Source organism: Phoenix dactylifera, unplaced genomic scaffold, assembly GCF_009389715.1.
Source record: "Phoenix dactylifera cultivar Barhee BC4 unplaced genomic scaffold, palm_55x_up_171113_PBpolish2nd_filt_p 000176F, whole genome shotgun sequence".
Classification (NCBI taxonomy): domain Eukaryota; kingdom Viridiplantae; phylum Streptophyta; class Magnoliopsida; order Arecales; family Arecaceae; genus Phoenix; species Phoenix dactylifera.
The window spans coordinates 939,364-946,322 of record NW_024067710.1 but is presented as its reverse complement, the minus strand read 5'-3'; the positions used below and the strand labels follow the sequence as shown (position 1 = coordinate 946,322).

Here is a 6,959-nt window from a genome sequence, read left to right as displayed (position 1 = left end):
ACCTTGGAAGAGGATTAGACCCACCTTGTAATTGACCCCACCCCACATAATTTGATTAAGTGGGGCATGAGATTATCGGGGATAAGAGGGAGGGGCGTACGCCCCTTCCTAGGCTTTATGTGAGCAAAGAAAGGAGGGGCTACGCCCCTCCTCTCTTAGAGATAAACTTGAGCTCCTAAATTTTAGGAGCTCAAGTCTAGGGATTAATTTAAAGTGCTGAGAATTGTGGCCCAAAGCCAATTTTTTAATTGTAAGAAATTGGTGTATGTATATGTTTTATTAAAATGAATAAAAATTTATTCTGGCATTTTTCTATTCATCACAAGTGTTACATCTTCAAATTGAACTCCTGTGTATTGTGATAAAGTCCTTAGGACTAATTTAGTGGATAAATGAGGTTTTATCATTTAGTCCTTAAATCAGTTCGCAACTAAATGATGAGCTGTCAATTGGACAATAGCTACGTCAAATATAGGTCGTTGTATGCCATTTAGTTGGTTGTCCTCTTAAACAAAGGAGTGTGGAGACACTGTATGGCATACAGGTGAGATGTAGGAATACATCGTCACTGAACAGTGACTCACCTGCGTAGCACTCCACTGTCGGAAGTTAGCTAGCAAAGCGTATGGGCATAAGTACCTCTTAGACCTGAGACTGTCACGGTGACTTGCAAGCTATTGGAAATTGTATCCTAAATGTCAATCATCAGCATGTTGATGATTGAATTTTGTAAATGAATTGACAAATCAATAAAGTATTTTTTGGCATTATTCATTATTTTACATCTTCAAATGAACTCTTATATAATGAAGTCTTTAGGATATATTAATGATAAAGGAGGATTTATCTTCGAGTCCTTAAACTAGTTCGCGACCAAATGATATGTTGTTACAAGGACAACAGCATTATCGAGATTAGGTCATTGTGTGATATATACGTTGGTTGTCCTCTTAACCAAGGAGTATGGAGACACTGGTATGCCATACAGGTGAAGTGTAAGAGTACGTTTCACTGAACGTGATCAATTCCGGAACGCTCTACTGTCAAGAGATATTTCGAGTGGATATGGGTATAAGTTTGGCTCTCTGACCTGAGACCGCAACCTGTGACTAGCAAGCAACTCATTATACTTTGGTACCGGACTACCTGAATTTCTAATTCAGTGACGGAAGGTCACTGGGTGCAGTCAAGTACTTGCGTATTCAGTTGTGAGTCGAGATGGAATTGACCCCTCCTGGAAATAGGAGATAATGTCTTGTGATTAATTTAGCAAAACCTTGATCAGGATAATCCTAGTGAGGAGTCACGGAATATCTAAAGTTAATCACATAATGGATGTACTAATTATAGGGTTGACAGTGAACTCTAAGTCATCCTGGCATTAGGAGTCAAAGGGATTGAATTATACAGTAACCATAGTTTAGGGTTTTAGAATATTTGCTTCGCATATATTCAGCCTATCTGAACGTTGGGTACCATTGCTAGATGGTCACATCGATTAGTGTAGAAAGTCGTTCCTATACTACCAGCTTAGGTTTGAATCTATGAGATCACACGCATAGAAGTTTCCTAATTGATCAAGAAGGCTGATGAATGATTAAGAATCATTCAGAGGTAATTTGGTCAATTCGATTGACAAATTATCTTATAAAATAATTAAAGTAATTATCGAAGGTTTAATTAGTAATTCAATTGCTAATGAACTCAATTGGATTGAGTAATTGGACTAAGGATGAGCCAAATTGAATTAGATTCAATTATGGGCTCAATCAGGATTTTTGACCTAATTGGATTAGGTCTGAAAAAAGAGGGCTTAGGTTGACCAAATTAAATTAGATTAAATTTGTGCTTAATTAGGGATTGACCTAATTGGATTAGGTTCAACCCAAGGTAATTGGACCATTCTAATTGTTAGGATTTAATTAAACTAAATGGGTTTGATCTGAAACCGTTCGGATCTCGAAGTTCACATGTCACATATCCATGCATGGTGCCATAAATTAATTTTTAATGTGATTAAAAATTAATTTAATTTATTTAATGGTGCCATGGGACACTTGGCAACATAAGGGGTCTCTTTTATCATCAGATGGGGTGACATGGAGAGATAAATTTATGAAAAGAATTGGATAAGATTAAATTCTCTCTCTTCATGGCATATGTCATCCTTATCTTTATCTCACTTCTAATTAAGCTTGAATTTCAAATTTAATCACCATAAAATCACCACGTGACCCTCTAATCTGATTTGGGGCATAGGAATTTCGAAATTGAAAGAGGGAAGTGATGAATGGTTTAGAGTAACTTAACTCCCCAAAATCCTGGTGGTTGGCGTGTGAAGAGGAGTGGAGTTAGAGTATAAGAGGGGGTTATCAGATGGTGGTCGAATTCAAGGAAAAAAAACAGAAAAAAAAAAGAAAGGAAGAAGAAACTAGTTCATCTTCCAACTCGCCATTTGATCTTCCACTAAGTCCTTCACTCCATTAGTGTTAGGGGTCCCTGATAAGAGCTTTTAGATCAGATCTAAGTCCTTTTCAATCCCTCTAAACCTTTCCTCCATGTTCTTCCAAGAAGGTGGATCAAAAGTTGATAGCGTTGGGAAGATCAAATTTCAGCCTTAAGAAATTTTGCGCAAGCTAGCACTTCCGCAGGATTAGATCTCTCCAAGAACTTTGCGTGTACTTCTCGTAGAGGCCATTCGTGTGCGTGGCTGCGAAGTCAAGGATCAGATCCATAAGTTTCTTCCATCATAAAAGGTATTAATTCTATATTAATCTTTTATTTTGGAGTCAGGGTCTAGGTCCGATTCTCCGAGGTTTTACCCTCCTTTGGGGCTCTTCACGGAGTTATCTCCAGAATCCATTCGATGGATATACGGAGATTAATCAGAATAGAGTGTTTACCTTTCAGATCTGATAGTTAATCGTGCATAAAGTTTTAGCATAATTGTTTAAACGATTTCGGTATAATCTGATGCAAAAATAAAATTGTTCTCCCAAGTGCAGGAGAATCGTACAAGTAGTAAAATCTCGGGAGTCCGAGGTCGAATCCTCAGGGAACGATCTATAGATTATTAGCGTAATTTTTTTAGATGTAATTTTCAGTTGAATAAATATGTGGATTAAGATGATATTTTGAAGTTTAGAGAAACTAATTAATAGATTAAGTTCGATAATAAAGAGATGGTTAGGGATCCGGAATCCCCCTTGACAATAATACATTCAAGATATAAACTCTACGGTTTCTGATTTAAAAGTTCAAATGTAGGATAGATCTAATCATGGAATATATTGTTTGAACACACGAACTCAATTTCTAAGCATTCGTCGTGCCGGTTATGTCTACGACAAATCAAATAATAAAGTAATCCATGCATCAATAGATATAAACCATTAAAGAACTATCTACAACATAGGCAAGCAAGAAACCAAAACATATCAAAAGATCTGAATTGAATAGAACAATAGTTTAGAGTTTACTCCAAGAAAGTAACAAGTCAAGGGTTCTCCCATCACCCTAGACCAAAGGGATTAGCCGGCCATCACATAAAAGAAATCTCCCCTCTTCATCTTTCTTCTTTTTTTTTTTTCTTTTTATTCTCGGAAACAGGGCATCCCCTGTTTCCCTTCTCTCTGTTTTTTTTTCGTTCAATGGGAAGAATGAGCCCCCTCCCCCACCGAGAGAGACCTTATATATCCCCCTTGATGGATCTCTCATGCCAGCTGCAGGATACCTGGATGCGGAAGAGGAAGCTCGGACGTGGACGGCTGGATGAGGGGTCGACGCTCGGATGAGAGCTGATCGCGGAAATCCCGGGATGCTGATCATCTTCGGACGCGGAGGGACGGCTGGAATGCGGAGATGCTCGCGCGGAAGCTTGGTCGCCGATGCTGAAATCACGGGATGCCGACCTACACGCGGACGGATGAGGGAGCTGGGATCACGAACGCCTGCGGGATCTGGGAAGGGCTGAAGCGTGGAGATGCTGGCGAACGGAAGAGCTGGGGGCTGAACGCGGGAGATTCGCAAACGGACGCGATGGAGAGATTCGCGGATGACTGCTGAATCATATGCAGAGAAGATTGCACGCGGGAGAAGCGGAAGGAAGCTGAGATCTTTGCTGGAATCTTGGATGCGGACGGCTGGTCGCAGGAGGATCGGACTGCTGGCGCTTGGATGGACGGGATGTGGACGTGGAAGCTTCACGGGTGGATCACGATCACGGAGCTGGGAGGCAGACGTGTGGACGGGAGGTTGCTTGGGAGATATGATCGCACGAACACGGGATGGGAGCTGGAGCTCGGGAGAAACTGGAGGAAGCTTGGACTGATCTCGGATGCTGGATGGGGGATTCGCGGATGAGGCAAACTGGGATGAAGTCGGGACTTGGATGGTGTGCTGGAGCTTGAAGCTTGGATGTGGCTGCACCTAGTCGGCTAATGCTCCTTCTAGTGTGCAACTGGGACCGACCCCATGTGGTTGACTAATCACCTACTATAATGCATCTTTTTGAACCCAATGTGCATTTTAACTTTGATTTCCGATCACCTGCACCCAACAAAAATAAAATATTAATGCAACACTGTTATCATTATTTGTTAGCAATAATGCTAATTTAAGTAATGTGTAGATCGCACTTTTGTGCTCTCATCACACCCCCCAACTAGCTTATTGCTAGTCTCTAGCAATTAACAAGCAACTGATAAAATGAGAGTACAAAAAGTGTTGGTTGGTCCTTTGATGTTTTATTAGAACTAATTGCATAAAATTAAGATAAGTACTCACTTTCGTAGGAATCACGATTGCACTTAGCACGTGCAACAAGCCGTTAAACCCCTAGGTTACCCTAGTGGACGAGTGTTGTCTCGTGAGGGTTTTCAGGGATGCTACCCACAAACATCATGAATGATATGACATGAGATTCTAATAAAAATAAACCCTAAGCTAATACACATGTAATTAATTGACAAATATTTTCAAGTATGGCAACCGTCAAAGCAAGGAATATAAAAGTGTAGTGTGCATCAAATCATATGACTTTCTCAGAGTACTAATACCTCCACCACAACAGAGCACCGCCTGAGTTTTAGGTGCACTACTCAAGTCCACAAATATTTTCTACATTTTATTAGAACCTGATCCATCAAATTTTCAGAATATCACATGTTGTCTAAATTTGTCAAGAATGGTTCGCATATAAAGAAAGAGCTATCAATCCCAACTAAATAACCCGGGTACATAGAGGTCCAAAACAATGGAGTCAAACCAGTCATTACCACCTGTCACTAGGTTCAGCCTAACCAACTCATTCATGCTTATTTTTATTTCATTTTTTTTTTCAATACACATGACAACTATAGCTATCCAACCCCATTAGGCTCTAGTAAGGTCCATGTAGCGAGCTTTCAGTCAATGACCCCCGATCCAGTTGGCTCAAGACATTAGGTGAAACACCCCTCGGACTTAATTACTCGAACCAGACTACGCCACGAGGCCAGACTTGTCATCATAAGTTTTTTTTTTTTTTAAATATTAATTTTTTATTGTGCAAGAAAAGAGATGGTAGACTGAACCATATAGATATTTTTATTATATATGTGACTGCATTGTGACTATAGGTCAACCAAGGTCGGATCATAAGGCACCTAAGTAATCTAGTCGGGATATTCAACCTCTATTTTTATATGAAAACCAAATCATGAACCTTATGGTACGAACAAGGACACTCATACTTCTTTTATGGATAAGGCTAACAAAAATGCAGTTAACAAATATGAACTCCTGAGGCCTTCCTATTATCATTAAGTGCACGTGTGGGGATCTAATAATAGGTCTCTGATCAATCATAGTATGCATGTGTTCCTTGCCTTAATAGTTGCACAAACTCAATATGAAAATACATGTGCATTTGCTCAGAAAAGAAAGTAATAAATCAAATGCAAAAACAAGTTTTTTTTTTTTTTTTGATCAAAATATTTTCCTCCCCCCAACTTAAACATTGCATTGTCCTCAATGTAAAAAAATGCAAGAAAACTATATATGAGAGACAATAGAGAAAATAATAGAGAGAAGAAGAATACCTTGAGCTGTTGATTTTCAGAAAAGAAGACCTACAAAATAAGAAAAAAAAAATAAAAGAAAAAAAAATAATTCCAACTAATATACACATACCTTGGCCATCATGCTCAGTCATAAGAAGGCTCCTCCAAGGGAAAGGAGTCCTCTTTATCTGCAAAATTCTCAAGAAAAGATTTTAATCTATGTCCAATGTTAGTAGGCTTAGGCAAAGGTTTATTCACTCTATCCCCTGTATCCCATAATTGTGCAGTCTCTGCGAGAGAGTCTAAATAGTCCCATGCCTCATCGGGTTGCTTTTCCAAAAATAGGCCATTGCACATAGTCTCTATAAATTGTTTCAACTGTGGAGACAACCCTTCGTAAAAGAAACTAATGGTTCTCCATGTTTCAAACCCATGATGAGGACAAGAGAGAAGCAAATCTTTAAATCTCTCCCAGCATTCATAAAATGTTTCATGGTCTTTTTGTTGGAAATTACTAATGTGCCTTTTCAAAAAGTTAGTCCTTTGTGCGGGAAAGAATTTTTTCAAGAATTCTCTTTGCATATCCTGCCATGTTCCTAACGATCTAGGTCTCAAGGAGTTAAGCCATGTTTTGGCTTTATCCTTTAAGGAAAAAGGAAACAAGGTCAATTTAAGGACATCTTCCGATACATTTGGCACTCTAAATGTGATGCTAATTTCCTCAAAATCCTTAAGGTGAAGATAAGGGTTCTCAGATTCTATTCCATGATACTTGGGCAGCAATTGAATTACTCCTGGTTTGATTTCAAAGTGTCCTACATTTTCAGGAATAATCATGCATGAAGGTTGACTAGTCCTAGTGGGATGTAAGTATTGTCGAAGTGTCATAACTGGGGGTCTACCTTCATCACCATGGTG

At 39.2% G+C, this 6,959-nt stretch overlaps 1 pseudogene; it reads left to right on the top strand.

Annotated features, from left to right (window-relative positions):
* Positions 1 to 6,468: 6,468 nt before the first annotated feature.
* On the top strand, positions 6,469 to 6,566 carry LOC120105025 (annotated as a pseudogene).
* The last annotated feature ends 393 nt before the right edge of the window (positions 6,567 to 6,959 follow it).